Genomic DNA, 25,224 nt, shown 5'->3' with positions numbered 1-25,224 from the left:
GATGCATTCCACCTTGGCTAGAGGTGAATGATATTGTTGAGTTGAAGCCGAATTTTAATGTATTATGCTCCTTAACTGATCTAAAATATGCTATTATTAGAGTAGTGAGTTACACAACAAAACAAGTGAAAGTAGCATGGTTAAAAATGATTCATAATCAAGAAAAGAGATGGAAGGTAGAAATGGAGGACAATGATTGGAAGGATTGGTGGTTATGTGTATCTATTAATGATAAATGGAAAGTTATCAAAACAAGGAGCATAATAATAGAGGGAGAAGCAAAGGTAGTTCCAATCACATGGCTCAGTTTCTCATCAATGGTACTTTTGGAACTTAAGCAACTCTATGAATCGTTGGTATGTTTCAATGTGCAATGAGTGTTTTTTATCTTATGTCATTTTATTCCTTATAGTTTTCTATTGATGTGCTTGAATGTAATATGTTCTCCTTGGATTGAATTTATGTAGGTTGGAGATGGCAACTACGAATGTGGACATGCAAGCAATGCTAAAGAAATTGATGTGTGAAGATAAAAATTTCTTGGGTCTCATGAGCACAATCATAAAGGATATTCAAAGTTCTCCAACCTCAAAGGAAGGTACACACGTTTTAACGATCTTAAATGCTGTAATCTTTTATATATAAAGATATACTAGTGTGTTTGTAATTGGTTTATGCATGTTATGCAAATTGTTTTCTATGTCACATGGTTATGCAAGCAATGGGGAGATTAAAGATAAGGAACCTCCTTTTTCACACGCTCTTGGCCAACAAGTCTTAGCAGGTGTTAGTCCTACACCTACATATGATGAGGTGTTTCGAGCACCTAGATTGGTGAGTAGAGACCAAAACAAGCTCTATGGGAAAGAATTATTAGAGAAATGTTTCAAGGATCAACATGCCATTTTGCTTGGCAACTACCGCCTTGTACGAAGGTGGTTTAATGGAGTTGAGACTCCTAAAGATCTTCGCCATAACAAAGAGGCACAAGAAAAGATCAAGAGAATTATTTGTGAGCATCATCATGAGATTGCAACTCTAAAGTTCATTGGAGCTGAATATGTTTGGTTGGAGGAAGATATCTATAGATGGTGGGTCTCAAGTAGACAAGCAAATAGAAAGTACAATAAGAAGAAGAGTATCAAGGACAATGTAAGTGTTAATGTTTATGCTTATGAATTTTCTTTTAGAAACTAATAATTGGATTGATAATTTTAAAACTAATCTAATGCATTTGACATTTTGTGTTTGATAGAAGGATACATTAAAAGCACAAGGGATGACTCAATCCATAGATGAAGCAAGTAATGACATGGATGCTAGCTCATCACTTCATGTAAGTATATTTTATAGTTTTTTTAACCATAAATTATATACTTCAACTCTATGTGTGTGTGTGTGTGTGTGTGTGTGTGTGTGTGTGTGTGTGTGTGTGTATATGATTTAAGAAGCTTAATACATAGTTCATCACTTTTTTTATTTGGTCTAAATTCATAGGTCTTGGAGCTTGCATTGACTCCTCAAGGAAATATTAATTCTAATGAAGAGGTAAAAGAACTAAACTTGATATTTTCTTTTCCTATGTAAGCAGCTTTTTTACATGGGTATGTTTATATTATATATTTATGTGGTTCTAGTTTTAACTTTATGTTATTTTACATGTCATGGTCTTAAAGCCAACACTCAATCATCAAGCATATAATCATTCTTATGAAGAGGTAAGAGCTAGAAAGATGTATCATAAGGAGAATGTATAATGGTTTTTTCTTTGAATCATGCATAGTAACTTATGCAATGTTGCATGTTTTGAACGTTTTGTTTAAAAGATTTTGTTACTAGTGTGAACTTTATAGACAAACTTTGAGATTCAAGCATGCTCTCCTTACATTGACGCGATAAAAAATGATCAACCTATAGAGAATGTAAGTGTATTATATAATTGATTTTATTCTAAGTAGGATTTCTTTTGGTTTTGTATTAAACGTATGCTCTTCTATATAGATGGATAACTTTATATTTGGGACAAAGAGGTTTGAAGGGTTGCAAGATTATATATTCGATGAGGTGTATTCTCTTAGTCCTTATAAAGATTTGATTTTAAGATTACTATTTTTTGAATTCTATGTGATTTTGATAACATCTTATAAACCAAGATTCTTATAATACAACAATGGAGGAGAATAATTATTCCTTTACTGAGCTACTACATCATGACACATCAAAAAGAGTGAGAGCCATAAGAAATCAAGAAGCGAGAATATATATGACAAGTGAAGACAAGGTTTGGTTGAGTTTTTCTTTGTATATGTGATAAGTTGTCAATATTTCTTCTAATATTTTATTGTACTTGTAGGATCCAATGTTGAATTTGGCTAAGTATACGAATGAGGTTTTAAGAAAAAGTCAAAGAAAGAGAAAGGTAATGAAAAACTTACAAAAGTTTTCTACTATCTCTTTGTACTCCTATTTTTTTTCTCTTTCTCTTTTTACTTTTGTGATTATTAATGCTAGTTTTTGGTTTGTTCCAAAGGTAAGTGAGAAGATGAAAACTCACTTGGAAGAAAGAAGTCACCAAAAGGGTGAAAATATTATACCAACAATCATTTTAAAGGTATTGTTAGATAGATGTATAATGTTATGATTCTCTTATTTTTAACGTAATGGATTTGATTTTTTTATTTTTAACATGATGGGTTTGATTCTGTTATTTCAAATAGGATTGGAAAATCAAATGTAGAGGCATCATGTGAACCTTTACAAGTAAGTGATATTATATTAGAGAAATTTATCATTGATAAGTTTATTATTTTGATTCTTTTTATTTAGGTAAATTGAATATGCTTTTAAATTTTATATTTTTTATTATCATGAATGTAGGTGAGCCACATTTCAGAGGAGGATATGGAGACAATCTTATTAAAGTACATGAGAGTGCATACAATCCAAGACATGTACTTTTGTCTCAAGAGTACATATGTCAATCTAAAGAAGGAGAATATCAATTTTAAAAACTACTCAAAGGATACGAAAAGGCCTGGGAGTGACATTATGATTCGTGACATTGTGCATTGGCTTATTGCCAATAAGAAAGTCAAATTCAATGCACAATCCACACCTATTAGTTTAGAAGATGTTGTACGTTGACTACTTTTGGCTCTCTTTTTATATATGCAAGACTTTTTTGCTTAATCTTTGATAAAAAAAAAAGATTTATATTTTATAATGCTTTATAGAACTACTTAATCTATTATGTTATAATAAGTAGTATATTAGCACGATTCATAGAACTATCTAGAGGATAAGCTACTACTAAGCATTCTCTATATAGAGATACAATGGATTCACTATATAATTTCCTAGATACAAATAAGGATATCTAGGAAAAGTGTAAACTAGGGAAAATGTAACAGTTTCTTAGATAGGCTACCTAAAAATACAATGCATGGATTTCTCTACATAGATAAATTTACATATATAGGAAAATTTTTCCTATGTAAGCAAATTTTTCTATATAGAGAAAATCTTCCTACATAGGAAATTTTTTCCTTTGTAGGAGAATTTGTTATATAGGAAATTTTTACTATATAGATAAATTTTCCTATATAGAAAAATCCATGCATTGTATTTCTAGTTAGCCATCTAGGAAAGTGTTTCATTTTCTCTAGTTTGCACTTTTCCTAGATATGCTCATTTATATCTAGGAAATTATATAGTGAATGGTTTTTTTACTATATAGAGAATGAACAAAAGTGCCTTGTGTTAAGCCTGATGAGGATGGGATAAGGTCTGGATATTATTGAAGGCAAGCAACTAGTGAGACTTTTCATGTCCTACTAGCTATGGGGAGATCAATTCCAAGCTCTCAAATTGCTAGCAGCATTATTCACGTAGTCTCGAGGAGATGTTGGGTGGCCAGATCCGCAAGCTCTAAATGTCACTTGGGTTAATCATTTTCCATATGTAGGCTAATCCCTCAGTTTCTCGCGTAGCAAGTGAAGAACGTGCACGTAATAGTCTTTGCTTGTCAAATGGGACAAAGAGGCACAAGGTCTAGATATTGTTAAGGGAAAGCAACCGGTGTTCAAGTGCTTAGATGCACAGGGGGAAATCAATTCCAAATCTTGAATTGATGGCAACATGTTTTGCACATTGTCAAGGATCATACTGGATGTGTTTGCATCATCTCCACACCATTTGGAATTAACGTTGTGGGGCAAAAAGAAAAGGGCAGTCCTCTATAGCAGCATCCCCCACACATGCCGGAACACACTCAAAGAACAAAAAAGGGGCACCACCAGCTTTTACTAAAGCTTGAAAATGAAAACTCACACACTCACAATCTCAAGATTCCACAATCAACAGTTCAAACAACTCTCTACCCTTGTCCAACTATCCAGATATCCAAAACACAGCCCAAAATACACCTTCACACCAACAGGAGAGAGAGGAAAGGGTACGTTAACTTCTCTACCTCACAACTCCATTGGTAGATGATATATATGGGTGGGAACCCTTGATTATATAGGCTCAACAATCATAAACAATAGATCTGTTAAGAAGAGAGAGGGAATGAGATATTAGCATGTAAATGGCACCCTTATGCACACACAGGGGTCTGGGCACATCAATAGACACACACACCCATATAGTATATGAGGTTCCAATGGTTTCAAGTTGGTAAAATAAGTAGGATGTGTCGTTAGCTTATGTGTCAAAAGTCTTTTGTTCCCTTACTTCACAGAGATAACACACATATAGCAGAATATCTAAAAAAACAACACATCCATGCCACCAGAAAACACCAAGAATTGCCAAACCCTCACATTCTCTAGATTGGTCTTGACTTTACTGACCCACATTGATCCTAGTACAATGATTAGAAGTGATTACACAGGTTGAACACACTACCACAACACCACGCAACACTCCCCACAATCAACTAGATTCAAGCTTAGAAGTCAAGCTTCTTCCACAAACACCGGCTATGAAATGAACAAACCAAAGAAGCACCTAAAATTCTTGCTAATGGGGACCCTTGTACTAGTGAGAATGAGAAGAATTATACTCACATGAACACAACACCAAAGAGTACACGGCTAGCAAGACCCAAGGACTCTTTTGACGAGATGGCTTCATACTGTTTCTAAATTTCCATGATCTTGATCTCCTTTCATAGGGTGACCTTCATCCAAACAGCATCCTGGCCTTCATACTTTGATCATCAACGACTGTAGCTCATAAGATCCCCACCTTTAGTTTTTCACCTTCTATCAAACTTGAGTAAAGATCTTTAGTTTGAATAGCATCAAATAGCTTCAAGCTATACACCATCCTTTGCTTTTATGGCATCTTTCAATACTCTTTAGAGAAAACTTAGCTCATTCAGACCAAAACCAACAGCATCTCATGCACACTCCCTGGAGCGACCAGCCACTCGTGGCAAAAAAACAAAAGAAACATGCCTCTGCTCAGAGGCGGAAATACAGACAATAAACACACCTCTCTCCTCTACAGCTACGATAGCAATACAAAAACAACACACACAAAAACTTTGGTATCGCTAGCCTCAGAGAACCGGTGGCAGCAAACAAAGAAACACCCAAAAACAACTCTCCTCTGCAGCCACCAGCGCCTCTCCTTTTATACTGTCAAAGTCTTGAAAACTTCTTTGGAGGAATCCGGAAACTCTAGGATCTTTGCTCCATGTTTGGCAACCACACGCCCGCCTCCTCGAGTTGAAATCTTCTTCGGTTGATGATTCAAACATCCGCCACCCTTTAATTCTTTAAAAAAACTTTATAGTGTTGGTTATTGCCACCTATGCATTATGACCTTGGGGCAACCCATGCACACCCTTGTCTTAGCCCATTTTGATATTGGTGATGAACACTTCCAATTGCATGTGCGCCATCCACAACGACCCGATCCACTCCTACTCTTTTGCATAAGCTCAGAAGCTCTCGGATTTTTAGGAAGCCCAACCATGATCATTGATGAACATAACTCTGGTGGTGCTTCACAATGTGTTTCCCATGCTGTTGGCAGCATCATGCGATTGATGTAACCTTACAATGGTTATAGTCTTGCACTGTTTCCAACAAACATATCTACATCAAAGCCTATCTTGCAAGCATCAGCATGTAGTAACTTGCCACTTTCCAATGACATTGCATTGCTGAGATCAGTACATTTCACGACACTACATCATGCTGAGACAACCCACTGAGCACACAATCTGATTTAGTAGTGTACCAATAACTGCCAGAGAGACTCACAAGGGTGTTAACAACAAAGGTACCTTTTTAAAACTTGGCTGGGAGAACCTCATCTCCTAGGATGCCTTCTTTCTATGTACAAAAATGGTTCTTGCCATCTTGAGTGGGTGAGGCATTGGGCATTCCAGTACTATATGAAAATGCATCTATATGTACATATGCCAGAAAACCACACTCCAAAAACTCCTATCATAGTTTGCCCAACCCCCAAGTCTGCTAGATCATTTATGACTAGCAGAGAAGAGTAAATTGAGACCCATGTCATCACTTTCCTTACATTGACTTGTCACAACCCCAATTTCATACATGTCATCTTTAACAATGGTCATCAATCTTGCATTATATTTTTATAAGCGAAGACCATTTACCCTGTGGAGGGATGTAGAGTTGCATCAAGGTTAGCCAATTGGTAAGTACCATTGGCAAAGCACTCCAACGCCATAAAAGGACCCTCCCACTTAAGTTCGAACTTTTTCTGAAAGGTGTTGTCCAATTTGCTGTTATACCTTAACACCATGTCACCTTTTTCAATTCCTTTGTTTTTGATTTCAACATTTATACGCTTCACATTCTCTTCTTGGGTTTTCTTACGATGCTCCAAAGCCAGAGATCTGTCTAACTGGACCTGCTGTAGATACAAAAGTCTTTCCTTGTATACATCTTTTGGGTCAATCATTAATTTTTCAAGCAGTTTAATTGTTGGTAACTCCACCTCAATAGGAAACAAAGCTTCCTTGCCATATATCAAATAAAAAGGTGTAAATCATGTGCCAGTTTTACAGATATTCTATAAGCCCAGAGAGCACTAGGCAATTCTAGATCCCAATTTTTTCCTTGATGCTGGGTTACCTTTGACAATATCTTCATAAGCTCACCATTGAATCTTTCATTGAGTCCATTACACTGTGGATAGTATGGAGTGGTGTAGTTATGCCTAATTTTCATTTTGGCACATAAGTAACCTATCATTTTTGGTCTAAAACCAGTCCCTTGATCAGAAAGGAACTCAAGAGGTACTCCAAATTTGCAACAGATGTCCTCATACACAAATTTTGCAACATCTTTAGCACCTATCTACTTTACTTCCTTACCTTCTGCCCACCTAGAAAGATAATGAACTGCAGTCAATACATAGCCTTTTCCCCGACTAGTAATAGGTAATGGACCCACAACATCGATTCCCCATTTTTCAAATACATCATAAGCCATTATGGTTTTTCGAAGCTCAGGTTTAAGTATTCTGTTTCCAAATGACTGACATTGTTTGCATGACCTACACCAGTGGTGTACATCCTTTTGAACACTCGGCCATACATATCCTTCCTGCAAAATTTTATGCAAAGTAATTTGGAATGCAAAATGTCCACCACAAGATCCTTCATGATTTCCCTCAAGGATGCTGTACAACTCTTCCTTCCATGGCACAAGTCTTAAAATCAAATCTTCTCCCCGCATATACATTACATCATCAATAAGTGTGTACTTGCTAGCTTTCCTCACAAAACCATACTTTTTAGGCTTCTCAATCTCCTCAGGTATCTTGCCGGTCAACAAAAACTTCTCTTCTTTATCGAGACACTCGCTTCCACAATATAGAGGCACATCAGCTTTGAGCACAAATACCTTATTGATCATACTCTGAGCAGCCTTATGTGCTTCTCCATTTTGGCTACGATCTATATGACAAATGCTCCATGCTTCAAACTTCTTCAGCAGGCCTTTAATTCTGAAACACATTTCTTTAAGCAAAGTATTCTTGCTCTTCCATACTCCAAGTACCTGTTTAACAATAAGCAAAGCATCACCCTTAGTACAAAGTTGACATACACCCCATACTTTAAACATATGTGCAATCCAGCCTCCAATGTAGAATATTCAGTCTCCAATGTAGAATATTCAGCCTCATTGTTGCTATGTGCATCCACCTTTATGCCTTTCTTACAGAGAAGCTTGCCTTGTGGATCATATAACACAATACCTCCTAAAGCAGCATCATGAATTTTCCTATAAGAGCCATCAAACAACAGAAGGTGTGCATTCCCAATCTCTACCACATTCTCAACAGTCTTCTTCACAGTCTCTTCTTTGATAAAGAGAGGAGTCTCCTTGTAGGTCAAAAGATCTACCAAGGTAGCCGTGGTGCTTTCCTCAACAAGGAATGAAAAAGAAAACTCCTCCAATTCCACATCCCATTTCATCACTGCCTTTGGCATGTTGCTACCATTGATAAGCGGTGGTAAAAATTTGTATCTTGTTAAGAAAACAAATGGCCGGGGTAGAAGATAATGGTGGAACCGTCTTCATGCATATACCACACTTGCCATTATAAGCTCTACTTTTGACATGTTCTTTTGTGCCATAGTTTTGACTCTGCTAACACAATAAACTGAGCACATAAAATGAGAACCTTTCCCCTTTTGTAATAACATGGCACCAATAGCATTATTTCCACAGATGGATTTACATAGAAAACCTGCTCCAAATTAGGAGCCTGCATGGTTGGCATAGCCCCCAAAACTTCCTTGACATTTAGAAAAACTTTTTCACATTCAATAGTCCAATTCAATGGATCATGCTTAGCTGCTTGTTGCAAAGGATAAAGCAATTGTGAAGGAAGAGAAATGAACCTGGTCATATACTTCACCTTTTGGATGAATTTGGCAAGCTATTTGGTATCTCTAGGTGAAGGAAGAAGAATGAGAGACTTCACTTTATCTGAATCAGCTTCGATGCCATTTTTTAAAACCACATGCCCTAAGAGCTTCACTCTTGGTTGTGCAAGGTAGCATTTCTTGGGATTGAGATGTCCACCACACTCATCATAACGCTCAAAATCTAGAGCCAACTTTTTACAATGATCTGGCCTGGAGCTATATATACAAAAATCATCAATGAAGTCTCTAACAAACTTACCAACAAGGAAAGGCGATAGTACCCAATTAGCTCTCCTTTGGTAATGAGCAGGACCATTGGTGAGTCCAAAAGGAAGAACTTTGTAAGCAGAAGCAACCCCAGGGTGTAATGAAAGTGGTTTTCTTTTGATCTTTAGGGGCTATCCTCAACTGAAAGTAACCAAAAAAACCATCACAAACACTATACCTTTCAAAACCAGCCTGTGTTGAGAATCTCATCACTCAAGGAAGGGTAGTGGTGGATAAGGATCTTTCTTGGTAGTTGCATTCAAAGGTTTTAAATCCACACAAACCCTCCATTTCCTATCCTTCTTTGGAATTACCACTACTGGGCTTACCCAATCAGCGGTGTCAACTAGGGTAATGAAACCTGCTTTAAGAAGCTTGTCCACCTCTTCCTTCAAAACCTACATCTGTTCACGTCCGATACTTCTAAGCTTTTGCCTTACAGGTTTTGCACCCTCCTTCAAATCTATCTTCCATTCCTCACCTTTGAATCCCCTTATTTCCTCGTATGAGGTGATAAAAAGATTAGGGAACTTAGACAATAAATCCAAATACTTGTTTTTCTCCATGGAGGATAGATCTAGACTCAATGTCTTCATCAAAAGTTCTTGTTTTTGCCTTGGTTCCACCTTTGGCTACATAAGCTCTTCTATCACCTCATAGGGTCCAAGGGTGTCTTCTTCTTCCACATTAACCTGTGCCATAATTTCAATTTCATCCTTCTCTTTATCTACTAAACGGAAAGCAACATCCACTTCCCCTTCACTGGTAGAAGAGCTACTAGTTTTTGTTTTAGAATCTGAAGAGCTAGTAGACTCCTCATCACTAGAATCTTGCTCACCTGCATCTTCCAAAAACTATCTACTATGCATGTCAAACAACTTCCTTTTACCTTTTTTTGTTGTAGAGGCATATAGTACCATCATGTCTCCAATCTTGCACTACTCCCACTGCTCGCAACAACCAAGGTCTTCCAAGAATGATTGGATAGGCTCCTAACCGTATTGGCATAACATGAAAATCCACAACAGTTATTTTAACATCATATACCTCCCCTTTAAGGGCTTTAACTAAGACAAAACACTTGACCTTTTGATGGTTGGCCAGACGTATACGAAAACCTGAAGCACCTGAAACACTAAGACCAAGCTGCTCCACAACACAAGAGTGAGTAATGACACATATCTGAGCACCACCATCTACATAAGAATGCCCCATACTTTTTCCTTTATGCCAAACATCTACAACTGGGCAAATATCTGGAAGTTCTTCAATAGAAAGAGCCTTCAGTGATCCCTTCTTTGGCTTTTCCTCAATCGGATTAGCAAGACTCTTCCATTGGTTCCTTAGTTTGGGCACCATTTCAATCAATTGTCCAAAAGTAACATTTACCTTTCTGTCAATGATGTCAGACTTCAATCTATAGCTTGATTGGCCATCCCCCCATGGAAAATCAAAGAATTGGAATTTTCTACGAGGCCTCCCTTTTTTTGTTCTTTGAGTGTGTTCCGGCATGTGTGGGTGGATGCTGCTATAGAGGATTGCCCTTTTCTTTTTACCCCACATGTTTTGGTGCCCCCACATTGAGGACAACTAGCTAGGCCCCATTAAAAGACATTTTGGGAAGGGTCTCTTAAAAAGGGTTTCTCTAATCAAGCTTTGGAAGGAAAATTACAATGATACCTTATCCAGAGTTTCTAGGAGGGCAAAATGAACACATTGCAGAGTTTCTTTGAAAACATGGAGGTTGCTTGTATTAGCAACCACATTGATGATCCTGCACAGGTGTTGCGTCTCTTGCAGATTTGTCTCAAAAGTGATGCAAGACTGTGGCTTAAAGCCTATGAGGATGCAATAAGGGTAGCCCAGCCACTTGAAGTTATGACTATGGATGGCCTAAAGCAAACCTTAATTGATAGGTTCAAGAAGATTGAGGATCCAGATAAGGTTTGGCATGAAGTGTAGGTTCCACACAGGGTGATAATGAACATGTTGATGCCTACATCAAGAAGTTCTCCTTGCTCTGGGAAACATTGTGCAAAGCTTTAGGACCTAAGCAGCCACCCCTGACATGATGAAGAAGGGAAGATTTATTGTGGGCCTCAAGGGCACTATACATTGGAAGGTGGAGCTAAAAAAGCCTAAGTCTTTCAAAGATGCTATGGTAAGGACTGGAAGCTACCGGATGAGCCAGCTGGGGATGGACTCATCTATTATAAAGCCAGAGGTGAAGCGAGTTGAACTGCTTTCTTCCAGCTAGGATACCGACAAAAATAGTCCACAATACTGATTCATCAATTGTCCACACCATGCCTCAAATAATGCCAGCATTATCAGCAGAGCCATTACCATAGATGATGGACTAAGGCATGACATGCGACAAATGGTTGATCTAATGAAGAACCTTAACCTAAATCTTATGAGTAATACAAGTGGTGGATGAGAACGCGGAAGAGGTTTTTACCAAGCCAATGGTGAAGGCCATGCAAGAAATGGTGGAGGCCTTGATTTTAGCAGGAGACGCGAATTTATACCCACATGTTAGAATTGTGGAGAACTGGGACATCTAATCCCTAACTGTGTGACGAACCGCCAAGAATGGGAGGCGACATGTATCCTTTACCTTCACAGTTGCCTAATAGATCAAATGATTATGGTATTGAAATAAAAGGTGAAGTAGGTCCTAGTGGGTTAACTAATGAAGAAAAAGGGAAAACTAAGGTAGTAAATGTGGTGGCCTTAGAAAGGACAAAGAAGCAGGAAGAAGTGGTGGTAACGCCAATAGGGAAGAGGACAACTGAAGAGAGGGAAGGAAGAGGTGTTGCAGGGTCCAACAAGAAAAAAGGGAAGGTTCAATGAAGGAGAGGACGCCAAAGCCAAAAGAAAGAGAGCACCACCAACTTTTATTAAAGCTAGAAAATGAAAACTCACACACACAATCTCAAGATCCCCCACAATCAACAAATCAAACAACTCTCGACCCTTGGCCAACTATCCAGATATCCAAAACACAGCCCAAAATACACCTTCACACCAAGAGGAGAGAGAGAAAAGTGTACGTCAACTTCTCTACCTCACAACTCCATTGGTAGATGATATATATGGGTGGGAACCCTTGATTATATAGGCTCAACAGTCATAAAAATTAGATAAGTTAAGAAGAGAGAGGGAATGAGATATAAGCATGTAAATGGCACCCTTATGCACACAAAGGGTCTGGGCACATGAACAGACACACACACCCACATAGTATATGAGGTTCCAGTGGTTTCGAGTTGGTACAATATGTAGGATGTGTCACTAGCTTATGTGCAAAAATTATTTTATTCCCTTAATTCACATAGATAACACATCCATGCCACCACAAAACACCAACAATTACCCCACATTCTTTACACTGGTCTTGGCTTTGCTGACCCACATTGATCCGAGTACAATGATTAGAAGTGATTACACAAGGACAACACACTGCCACAACACCATGCAAAACTCCCCACAATCAACTAGATTCAAGCTTAGGAGTCAAGCTTCTTCCACAAAAATCGGCTATGAAATGAACAAACCAAAGAAGCACCTAAAAATCTTGCTAATGGGGACCCTTGTACTAGTGAGAATGAGAAGAATTATACTCACATGAATACAACACCAAAGAGTACATGGCTAGCAAGACCCAAGGACTCTTTTGACGAATTTGCTTCATACTATTTTTGAACATCCATGATCTTGATCTCCTTTCATAGGGTGACCTTCATCCAAATAGCATCTCGGCCTTCATACTTTGATCATCACTGTAGCTCATAAGATCACCACCTTCAGTTTTGCGCCTTCTACCAAACTTGAGTAAAGATCTTTAGTTTGAATAGCAGCGAATAGCTTCAAGATATACACCAGCCTCTTTCAACACTCTCTAGAGAAAACTTAATTCTCTCAGACCAAAACCAACAGCGTCTCACGCACACTCCCTGGAGCGACTAGCCACTTCGGAAAAAAAACAAAAGAAACATGCCTCTACTCTCAAACCTGGCTACAGCCCACCAAACGAACAAGAGAAAAACACACCAGCTCTGCCAACTCTGTGGTAGCTAACAAAAGTAGCGCAATACCTCTGTGCTCAAAGGCGGCAATATAGACAAGAAACACACCTCTCTCCTCTGCACCTATGGTAGCAATACAAAAACAACACACACAAAAAACTTTGGTATCGCCAGCCTCAGAGAACTGGCGGCAACAAATAAATCAGCACCCAAAAACAACTCTCCTCTACAGCCACTGGCGCCTCTCCTTTTATATTGTCAGAGTCTTGAAAACTTCTTTGGAGGAATTAGGAAACTCCAAGATCTTTGCTCCATGTTTGGCAACCACACGCCTCCCTCCTCGAGTTGAAATCTTCTTTGGTTGATGCTTCAAACATCCGCCACCCTTTAATTCCTTTAAAAAAAATTATAGTGTTGGTTATTTTGCCACCTATGCATTATAACCTTGGGTTCCAACCCATGCACACCCTTGGCTTAGCCGATTTTGATGATGAACAATTCCAATTGCATGTGCGCCATCCACAAAGACCTGGTCCACTCTTTCTCTTTTGCATAAGCTCACGAGCTCTCGGATTTTTAGGAAGCCCAACCATGATCACTGATGAACATAACTCTGGTGGTGCTCCACAATGTGTTCGCCATGCTGTTGGCAACATCATGCCATTGATGTAACCTAACAATGGTTATAGTCTTGCATTTTTTCCAGCAAGCATATCTGCACCAAAGCCTATCTTGCAAGCATCAGCATGTAGTAAGTTGCCACTTTCCAATGACATTGCATTGCTGAGATCAGTACATTTCACGACACTACATCATGCTGAGACAACCCACTGAATACACAATCTGATTTAATAGTGTACTGACAACTGGCATATAGGCTCACAAGTGTGTTAACAACAAAGGTACCTTTTTAAAACTTGGCTGGGAGAACCTCATCTCCCAGGATGCCTTCTATCTATGTACAAAAATGGTTCTTGCCATCCTCAGTGGGTGAGGTATTGGGCATTCCAGTACTATATGAACATGCATCTATATGTACATATGCCAGAAAACCACACTAAAAAAACTCCTAACAACGTGCCGTAAAGATCGAGCTGTGTGAGCCTGATGGCTAGGTGCCTACTATTGAGAGCTGCTACTAGGTGCAAGACTACTAGCCCCATGTCATGATCATTGCTTGAACTATACCCACTGAACACATCAAGGAGAGCTTTGAGATGGTAGAATATGAGCTTGTGATTGCTTGTCCTAGCATTTGAAAGACCTTGGCCAATAATCTGGGAACAGTCATGAAAAAGGAACATTAATAATTTATCTAACCATTTCATGTAGAACCATTGTAAAGTAATATGTACTCATATCTAAACATGTCTCCACCTACAAAGATATAACATATATTTCCATACACCTGCCAACCGTGAAGGAAAGAAACAATAGTACAAATTCTCATATGCATGCTATCAATAATGATCATCATAGAAAGATCAACCACTTTGCCTTCCACGTGGCCTAAGGAGGTCCCTTAAAGCCTCTTTAGCAGCAAGCTAGCCCACCACTCCAATAATGCAAATAGAAACCCTAATTTTAATGCATCCTCTCCATGCCCAAGTTTACCTTCCATAATGCATGCTCTCCATGCCCAAGTTTACCTTCCATAATGTATGCTCTCTTCAGGATGGATCACATCCATGGCTTTACATGTCTAAGGATGGATCTCTAAAACCTCTTTGGGAGCAGCAAGCTAGCCCACCACTTTAATGATGCTAATTTTAATGCTTCCTCACCATGCCCATGTTTACCTTCCAATGCATGATCTTTTTTGGATGGGTCTCATCCGAGGCTTTACAATAGTTAGTAGCTCCATGAGAAAAACCAAGAAGACTCTTGCTTTTGTCATGACACTCAAGATGACTACAAAAAAAAGCAATCATAATCTCTCAGTTTTTTAACATGCTAAGAACACACCTACTTTTGCTGACGACAAACCCCAAAGCAAAAATAATCTCTTAGGTTTTTTACATGGGTTGCCTAAAGTTTCACATACATACATCACATATACATGCCACCCAATAGACATGACAAGAACCCGATTCAAATATCATCATGCAAGAGGGTCACTTTGAGCATTACCAGCATATTCAGGTCCCAATTATCCAAAGATGCATGCCAACCTTGTCTCCATGTTTAGCAAATTGTGAGGGCATCATCAATTGTGTTTAGCACATTATGAGTGAATCATCGATCTTGTTGTTGAGATTCAAGCTCGATGTCAGTGTGTGCCAGCTATGCTATGTGCTGGCATGTTAGGTAGCAGCATGTGTGAGACATAAATGACCGCGTCCAGCTGGTCATAGTGTGTGGACATTAGCTAGGGTTAGATGTGTGTGGACTTAACTCATAGTGTGTTGTGTGTATTATGGATTATGGCTTTATGCATTGTGTGAGAAGGGAGATGGCTTCCCTCGATGTCATATACGGGGTCTCCAACTCCATGGAATTTTGCTTGAAAATTTTTTCCCATGTAGGTTTTGTATGTGATGTTTATGGTACAAGTGTTGTGACACTCCCCTTCCTAGAGCTTGTGCTAAGCTCGGAATGTCAAGTTGTGGCGCAAGGGGAGGTGGTGCAAGGGTGGGGGTGGGAATATATCCATGGATAGAGAAGAAGATATGTAAGTGTGTGCACCCCGGGGCATCTATCCAGGGGGTGCATGTATGGAGGGACCCCATTAGATGAGGGCTCTTCAAAAATCATTTTTCCCTCACAGCCAAACATATGTGCCGTGGCGACCACATGTGAATGTGTGATTCAGGCCGGGGTGCCGCCGAATGGAATGGAGGCATTGGGGGCATGCAACCATGACCTGAAAGGTGTCCATGGTGTGTGGGTAGAAAAGCTTCAACGGTGTGTGCACGGTCCTAAAATAGGAGTTTTAGCTTACTTTTACCTTGCACGTGAATGCACCCTTAAGGTTAAAAGTGGTCTTTTGAGGTGTTTTATGCATGTAAAAACAACCCTAGTGATTCGAGGAGGTAGACCAAAAGCACATCTAAAGATTTGGATTTTTTTTTAAAAAAAGTGTTTTTTTGTATGACCATACGCTTACAAGCATACGGCCATGGCTTTAGGTTGGTATGGCTGTGGGGCAAGTGTGAAATAGTTGTGGTAATTTTTTATTTTTATTTATTTTTTAAATGGTACCGCTATACGCTTACAAGGGTATGCCCGTGGCTTTAGGTTGGTACGACCATGGCAAGTGTGGAATGGCTGTGGCAAATTGGAATTTGAATTTCAAATTGGAGGGAAGTGAGTGGGAGACAACTAAGACCCCCTCATTAACGCTCGATAGGTGGGAAAGGGCTAAAGTTAGAGACTACCTCTAAATTAGTGGATTTCTACTAATTTAGAGGCACTATAACTTAACTAATGATTATCTTCTTAATCCCATTGTTAATCACTCCTTAACCCTCTTCTTTGCCCTCTAGTTACTCCTAATTGGTGAGGAGTTTAAGCATGAGGATTTGATAGGTGGATTAGCAATGTTTATGCTAATCCAAAGATGTAATTATCCCTAAATAGTCTCACTAATTAGGTCTCTAATTAATCCACTCAAAAGATAAAAAAAATTAGACATAAGAGACCGAATTGGTGCTAATTCTTGCTAATCAAGGCCTAATTGGAGTGGACGAAACATAGATTTAGGTCAAGGCAAGTGTTTAGAACACTAATGCCACTCTAATTAGTCTAATTACAAGCAATTAGGCTCAATTTTTTGGTTTTTCTCTCTCTTTAAGTCTACTAATTACACTAACCAATAGATTAGTGATAATTAAGAGATAGTTTATGGTTTTTTTATTTTTTTGGTAAATTAGGATTTTATCTAGTAATGTTAAGCTACCTATGCAAAGGGATTAAGCAAAAGAAAAACTTTAAGCTAAAAATTAAGAAAATGGTCTAGGTTTAAGCAAAAAACCCTCTTGATTAGGCTCTCTAAAATCACCCAAATCTCAAGTTTTTTCACTCAAACAAATAGTAATATCCTACTCTAAACATAAATCTATACATGAATCTCAAAAATAACATCAAAAGAAACCAAGAAAAAAATCAAAATACATTTAAAAAAAATCAAAAAACCTCATCCCAAAGAGCTTACCTGGCACCAGGCTATGGAGGCTTCGTCGGGATTCAAATTAAAGATGGCGTACACAAGTAGCGAATTGGCACTCACCGGCAACAGTGCCAAAGATGTTAAGGAAACCATATCCTAACATGTCATGGAAAGTTTCCTATCCACCAAGCTTGAGTATGGCTCAAGAGCTCCACCATAGTCGCTCGTCCATCGCCGTCCTCCCGCACTCACTGTCACACCGAGGAGGTTGCTCTAATCGTACAGGTGATGCAAGCTCTCTCGCAAAGATCGTGTGGGATCTCCATGGAAGAGGATCGCATTGGTTAGCCTAATCACGAGAGAGAGAGAGAGAGAGAGAGAGAGAGAGAGAGAGAGAGAGAGGGAGGGAGAGAGAGGGAGCAAGTGATTAGCACTAGTCACTCCCAAACCCTAATCCTAAGCACACCACACATGCTAGATTAGAGTTGCAAGAGAGAGGGACAGAGATAACACTCCACTTATATTGCACAAATAGGAGAATGAGTTACAAGCAAGAGAAATTGGCTTTTAAGTTCCAAGCATTTTCCCACTAGGCCCCCCCTGGGAGTAAGTGACCCAGTCCACCCAAAACATAGTTACAAGGCTTTTCTCCATGGCTTGGCCAACTTACCAAGATCCTCTTGTCTTTCCTTCAAAGCTCAATACTTGGGAGAGTCTTTTGGGTGTTTCCCTCATCAAATGATGGGATTTACAATATATAGTGTTGGTGCCCTTTACATAAGTGTGCGAACATAGTTGTCGTAGGAATGTGTTAACCAATATGTGGATACAAGTAGCTAGTTCTTGTTGAAGTGCTTGTGGCTTAATAAATTTATCTATTTTTTGAGAAAAAAAAGGTTATTTTAGCTATTTTTAGTAAAGTTTTTGAGTAAAAATTAGCAAAAATAGCTATTTTTAGCAATAGTATTAGATTTTTTTGAAATGTCTCATTCTTATTATTTTGGTTATTTATCCCTATTTTTAGGACATTCAACTCATTTTATGGCTATTTTAATATATTCTTGCCAATTTCATCAATCAAAAAATAAATAAAGCATCGAGAGGAAAAAATGGGCTTGTCGAGATGTAGGATCCACTAGTGCGGCCTCCTTGAGGGAGTTTTTTTTCAATTAGCATACGTTAACAAGCGTCTTGTATTGCACCATCGAGCACCTCCCTCGCTTGCCTACCTCAAGCTGTGGCCTCCTTGTTAAGGGGGTTTTTTTTCAATCAACATACGTTGACCATCGTCTCATCATCGGGCAGCTCTCTCACTCGCCTACCTCGAGCTACCCCCGCCGCCGTCGACAACAGCAGCCATCACTCACCATCTCTCTCTCTCCTGCCCCAACAACAGTGCCTTCCCCATCTTCTATCTCTCTTTCTTTGCATGCCCTACACCCATCAAGCCACAACCGCTCCATTCTCTATCTATAGCTCTAATTTTCCAACTTTGTTTTCATGTACAAAGAAAAAGGAGAGGAAGAAGGCTGGCGCCTCTAACCTTCACCCGCTACTAGGAGCTATGTAGCCCTCAAATCCAGTAACATTCTTGGCCAGAGGCTCCCCACCTCCTCTCGAGTGTCTGTCCACACCCCCATTGTCCAACAAGATTGGGAGGTGTTTTTGTGAAGTTTTGCTGTGAAGTTTTGCGAGAAGAGTGTTTACTTCATCTTGGAGGACGTTGGTAACACTACTGGTGCATGGGATCTCTAAACGGCTCCAACTCTCCGACCTTGTAAGATTCCTCCCCAGCCCCTCGAGATGTCCAATTTCTTCCCCTGTAATCAGTCCTCTTTTCAGAATAATAAAAGATCTTGTTTCTACCTGTTTTGGCCTAGAGAGAGAAAAATGTTCTAGAGAGAGATAATTCAGTTTTTAGATATCTTTGGATAGAAAAATATCCCTTCTTATTAAAATAAATTCTCCCAAAATAGAAGTTTAAAAATAAATTCCTAAGGTGCATTAGAAATAAATTATAATGTGCACAAAAGACCTTAGCCTAAGGGCTCCTGTTTTCAGAAAATTTTGGATTAAGGGTCCAAACAAAGGTTTGATATGCCAATGAGATTAATCCAAATGTAGGGAGGAGATAAATTGAAGAATAAAAGAAAAACCCCCAAAAAAGGATTAAATACTCACATAAGATGAAGAGTGGACTAAGGACCAAAGAAAAGAATTTAAAAAACTGAATTTTGACACCTCAGTGTGGGGATCTCCCCTCATGAAGTAGGCACCTTTTCTCTCATCATTATTCCCAATTTTTAATCAATAAAATGAGATATTTTCATCTCCCCTCTCTCCTGTTTCAAATCTAGATCCAAAAAGTAAGCTGAATTGACCCAAAAATGGTCAAAAATTGGCCAAACTGATCTGGAAAATTCTAGAATCAGTTTACTTGGTTAGAGGCTCAATTTTTCTTATAAATAGAAGCCTCCCCCTTTTGTAAAAGCTTAATGGTGTTTATGCACTGTTACTCTACTCTTGTCCTGAGTACATTGAATTTTTAAATAATTCAATTGCTTTTGGCCTAATCCTCTCCAAAGAGAATTGGTGGCCACTATTTCTTCAAACAAGAGTAGAACCCTCAATCCCTCAAGCCAAAGGAGAGCTTACAAGCTCCATGTAACCTAATTTTCTTACTTTGTTTACGAATTTTAATGAAAAATCTATGGTTTTCTTGATTTTTATGTTTTGCAAATGATTGAATTAAATTCAAATGCTATGCCTTTGATGAAAAGGCCACCCCCTTCTCTTCTTTACATTCTAACCTTTCTTAATCCTAGAAAGATTAACTAAGTGATTAATTAAACTCTTCTTATTGTTTACTCTCTTGAATTTAGAAAATTATGTAGATTACAGTTCTATAATTCTAAATTGGGTTAATTAAGTTAAGTGAAGAAAGATAAAAATGAGAAATGGTCAGCCATACAAAGGAGGTTATGGCAAAATTTTCCAGAATTTTGTGAAAAAAGAAAGTTTGTTTTTATGTTATTCCAAAAGAGTAATTCCCACCATTTTTGCATCTAAAAGAAATATTCTAATTACTCCATGTACATAATCACCTATGAATCACTAATTATTCTTATTAAAATTGATTTCTATGCATAGAAAGATGCATAACGTAATTTTTTTATTACAAAAGTGTTATTCTTATTAAAATTAATTTCTATGCATAGAAAGATGCATAAAGGAAATTTTTTATTATAAAAGTGTTATTCTTATTAAATTGATTTCTATGCATAGAAATATGCATAAAGGATTTTTTTAATTACAAAAGTGTTATTCTTATTAAATTTGATTTCTATGCATATAGAAAGATGCATAAAGGAATTTTTTTTATTACAAAAGTGTTATTCTTATTAAAATTGATTTCTATGCATAGAAAGATGCATAAAGGGATTTTTTTATTATAAAAGTGTTATTCTTATTAAAATTAATTTCTATGCATAGAAAGATGCATAAAGAAATTTTTTTATTACAAAAGTGTTATTCTTATTAAAATTGATTTCTATGCATAGAAAGATGCATAAAGGAATTTTTTTATTACAAAAGTGTTATTCTTATTAAATTTGATTTTTATACATAGAAAGATGCATAAAGAAATTTTTTTTATTATAAAAGAGTTATTCTTATAAAAATTGATTTTTATGCATAAATAGATACATAAAGAAATTCTTTTTATTTTAAAAGTGTTATTCCTATTAAATTTGATTTTATGCATAAATAGATGCATAAAAAGATTTTTTAAAATAAAAGTATTATTCCCATTGAAGTTAATTTTTATGCATAAATAGATGCATAAAGAATTTTTATATCAAAATTAGAATTCTCTTAAATTCTATGTTTAAATTCTATGAGTATTTGATAAATGAATAATTAAATACTCTAAGAGAGAAATATCTATCGTTTTATATTCACACGGATTGTAAAAAAAGAAAATTTAGAAAATCTATCGAGATCAAAATATTCAAATAAATGATTAATTTATTCCTCATTGGAATTCGTAACTAATTTAGAAATCAGTTAAGTGAATATTCAAAGAAATAAATTCAATAAAATAGTAACTGAATTATCAAACCCTTTCGAGAAAGATAGTTCAAGAAAAATCTTATCCGCCGACTTGAACCTTGAATCAGACTATGACCAAGACCAAACTCTTTTGTCAGTTTCGAGGGAAAAAAGTGTGACCAGTTTAGAAAAATACACTCAAAACTCTTGCCAAATATGAAACTAAGTTTGAGGCCCTTCGAATTGATCTGTGGATCAAGGTTATAGAATTTGAGGAATTCTAGTATGAAATTCTGAATTCCGATCAAGAAGTTTTGGGGATACTGATTCAAGAAATACTCCTTGTATTCAAAAGAAAATCAAACTGAAAACTTGCTTAGAAACCCTGTTTTCTTAAAGGACTGTCTTATGCCAGAATGCTGGAGGGAGGATTTGGTATATGTTTTTCTAAGGGAAGTTCGGTTGCAATAGCTGGCGAGGAGTGTTCAAAGGACGGCTCACGCAGCAAAGCCTACCCAGGTCTTGACCAGCCTCGGTATGGTTGAACAATGGTGCGCTTCCGGTACGATGGGCGAGGGTCAACGAAGCGGTCCCTGAGTGAAGTGCCAAGACACCTAAGGAGGATCTTGGAGGGTTCTGACCAGGAGATGCACGGGCTCGCGGTGCCTATGACACCCATGCTTATGTCGTGGAAGATATGTATGATGGACAAATTGATTATTGTAATCTGTTACTGGATCTTGTTGCTGACCAACGGAGAGTCCAGAGTGATACTGTTTTTTAAGAAACAAGGGACTGGATGGAATTTTTGAGTTATGACATCTGTAACCAATAACTGTTTGCCAATGGATTATTTTATATGTTAAAGTTTTAAAGAGGAGCATGTGCATATCTGTATTCGAAAGCAAAAGTTAAGAAAGGCATTCAATTATGGGTGGGTGAGTAATTGTCTGGTTCTACCGATTCCAATGGTTGGCTAACCCATGGGCCGGATGGGGTTAGGCTGGAATCAGTGGAGTTTTAATAATTAAATTGAAATAATAAGAATGCACTTAGAATTCGAGTAGTTAAATAAAAACCTGAAGAATTTCTCAAATGAGTAGATCAATGGCTGTGCCTGACTTTGGTTAGGAAAAAAGCGTTGATTTCCTCAAATGATTAGATCAACGGCTCTGCCTGATTTTGGTTAGGGAAAAAGCATTGATTTCTTCAAACTCAGTCAGTGATAGTTTTCCTTCTATCTAGTTTAATCAGGTGAAGGATAGTTTAGTCTCTTGACCCCATTAGAAAATTCGTTAAGAAAATCAAAAAGGTGGAATCGTCCCCGTTTTCTAGGCAAGGGAAATTTTCTTGGTTTCAGTTTCAGAATGACCACCAGATTAGTCTCATGTCTGGACATTCAACGATCTACAGAGCAAGGTTTTTGAGACATTTGGTGGTGGCTTCACTAAACATGGGCTTTTGCTCAAATTCTTAGTTATGGGAGGTGGTGGTGCCCACTCTTGCCTATCTCAGGTCCTCTGACTGTGGTGATATCTTGCATGTGCATCCTCTCCACCAATAAGCACCCCCATCCTAATTCCTCATATTTTTTACAAGTGTTCAAGAAAACCCCCACCCCCTACCTTTATATTGTATAGTTCAGGACCCTATGCGGGTTGCTCAAGAGAGGGTGTGATCATCTTCAGCCATTGCCTTTTGTTTTATATGTTTCCCTAGGTTATCTCGCTAGATGCTTTTCCCGAGAAGTAGTGCCAAAGAGTTGTGATCTTTTTACGGTTGGGTTTTCTTGGCAAATGCTTTACTTGGGAGGTAGCGCCAAAGGAATTATCTCAAGAAGGAGTTCATGCCTCAAAGTTGTCTTGTCGGATGCTTTGCCTAGGGGACAAGCTTGCATGAAGAGTAGGTATATCTACTTCTCTCAACATTCACTGGGATGGTGAATGGAGTAGTGGTGGGTGACCTCTAGATGGCTAGCCAGGTCCTCTACCATCTCTCCAAGATCTCTAACTTCATCGGTCTCATTGTAAATCACTCGGTGAGACCAATCTTTTGATACCTTGATTAGCTCTTAGTCATTACTTGAACTTCCAATCATATCTACCTTGAAATTTGTAAAAACTATTTTAAAAAACCATGTGAGAAATAACATCCTCCAGGTATAATGTGGGAATAACATCTTCCAAGTACAATCTTTCGATACCTTCATCAACACTTGCTCTTGTCATTACTAGAGCTACAAATCATACTTGTAGGGGGGAAAAAAGACTCATGTGACCAATAAAGTCCTCCAAGATTATTGAAAATCATCCATGATTATCACAAATCATCAATGCTAACTCCAACTTCAAGCTATCTAAATTTATCTAACCAATGACTGGGCTAAAATAGGATAAACCCATAGTGAACAGTCTAAAAGGCTAACTGATCCATGCAAAATTATGTCTATATGAGCAACTCGAGGTCATCTTCTTTAAGGAGTTCCTAAGGCATAAACACTAACCAACAAGGCATCATCACCTCCAATCCAGGCTAGCATCTGCCAATGGAAATTATAATCACCCTTATGAGAGGAGGGGCTATACAAGTCCACTGAACAAAAAATTAAGGAAAAGGTGATGTATCATGCCACAATGAACCCTTTTACTATTGCAAACAGTTGTGGCTCAAGATGCCATTTTGGACATGCGTATGGGGGATAAGAAATCAGGCAGTTCGGAGACTGGTGAAGATGAATTTGTAGTGCTCCTTGAGTATGGCACTCCATTTTGAAATAAAAGGAGGATTGGAAGATGTTTAGAGTATACCAAAAGAGCCAAAAGCATTACATCAAATGGTCTTAAAGCACATGTGAAGGTTTCAAAAACTAGAGAGCAAATGCATGGCATACATGCCATGCAAGCACTTGTACTTTGTGTACTTGTAGGATTGGATTCATTAGCTCATGTGAGTTTATGTATCAGATAGTACTCACCAAGGAGGAGTTATTTCAGGCAACACTCACCAAGGTGGTGTTATTTCAAGCCCTAAAAGGGAAAGGAGATGTAATGTGCCTGCATAAGCAGACGTTTTTTTAAATCAAAATACAGCCCCTCGACATATGGTGGAACTTTTTGTTTGAAATGTAACACCTTGAAATATAATGTTATGCTTACGTGAGAAAGTGTACCTATTTCCTTCTTTTTGTAGATTGTTTGGTGGGTTTTGCTCGGCTTTTCCCTTTGCCCCAAAAAAACTCGCTCGAAGAATGGTTTTCCCCCCCATTAGAGGGACTAGGGAGAGCATTTGGAGATTTGGCTAAAGGTTATTGAGGAGAGGACATTTTTGGTCTTACAAGAGTATTGACAACACCATTTCTTTCAACTGTGCATAAAAAACAAGCATTTTTATGAGGTATTCTTCTTTATTTATGTTTAAATGGATATTAAGTGTTTTAATATGTAAATAATGAAACCCTTTTTATCAGTGATACATTATATCAAAGTGCACCAGTTTCCTAAGTTTTAGCAATATCTAAACATGTTTAGTTGAATAATTAACCAATTTACTAAATCAAGGCAAAATGCCAAATTATAAAAGAAGTATATTTTTGAATAATTATAATGAACATGAGTTAAAATAGAAAAAGAAAATGTTAAAGGAAGTTTAACCTTAATTTTTGGTATTATTTGGATTATAATTATGAATTATAAATGAATTATGGCTATGAAGTGGATCAGTGGGGTGAGTCTAAACATTTTTTATTAGTATAAAAATTTTAAAGATGATTAGCAGCTATTTACTAATGAAAATTAAGGGTTAACTTGTTTCTTTTTGTTATAAATATAAATAATTAGTAA

General features: G+C 37.7%; 1 long non-coding RNA gene across 1 annotated transcript; it reads left to right on the top strand.

Moving 5' to 3' along the window:
- Positions 1-724: 724 nt before the first annotated feature.
- On the top strand, positions 725-1,671 carry LOC147611582 (uncharacterized). The gene is made up of 3 exons (XR_015263790.1): positions 725-834; positions 1,256-1,336; positions 1,498-1,671. It is a non-coding gene; the product is annotated as an uncharacterized LOC147611582 (long non-coding RNA).
- Positions 1,672-25,224: the final 23,553 nt, after the last annotated feature.

This window comes from Cibotium barometz, chromosome 47 (assembly GCF_041138505.1).
Source record: "Cibotium barometz isolate CiBa-2024 chromosome 47, ASM4113850v1, whole genome shotgun sequence".
NCBI lineage: Eukaryota > Viridiplantae > Streptophyta > Polypodiopsida > Cyatheales > Cibotiaceae > Cibotium > Cibotium barometz.
The sequence above is the reverse complement of the archived record's forward strand: the minus strand, read 5'-3'. Positions and strand labels throughout refer to the sequence as shown.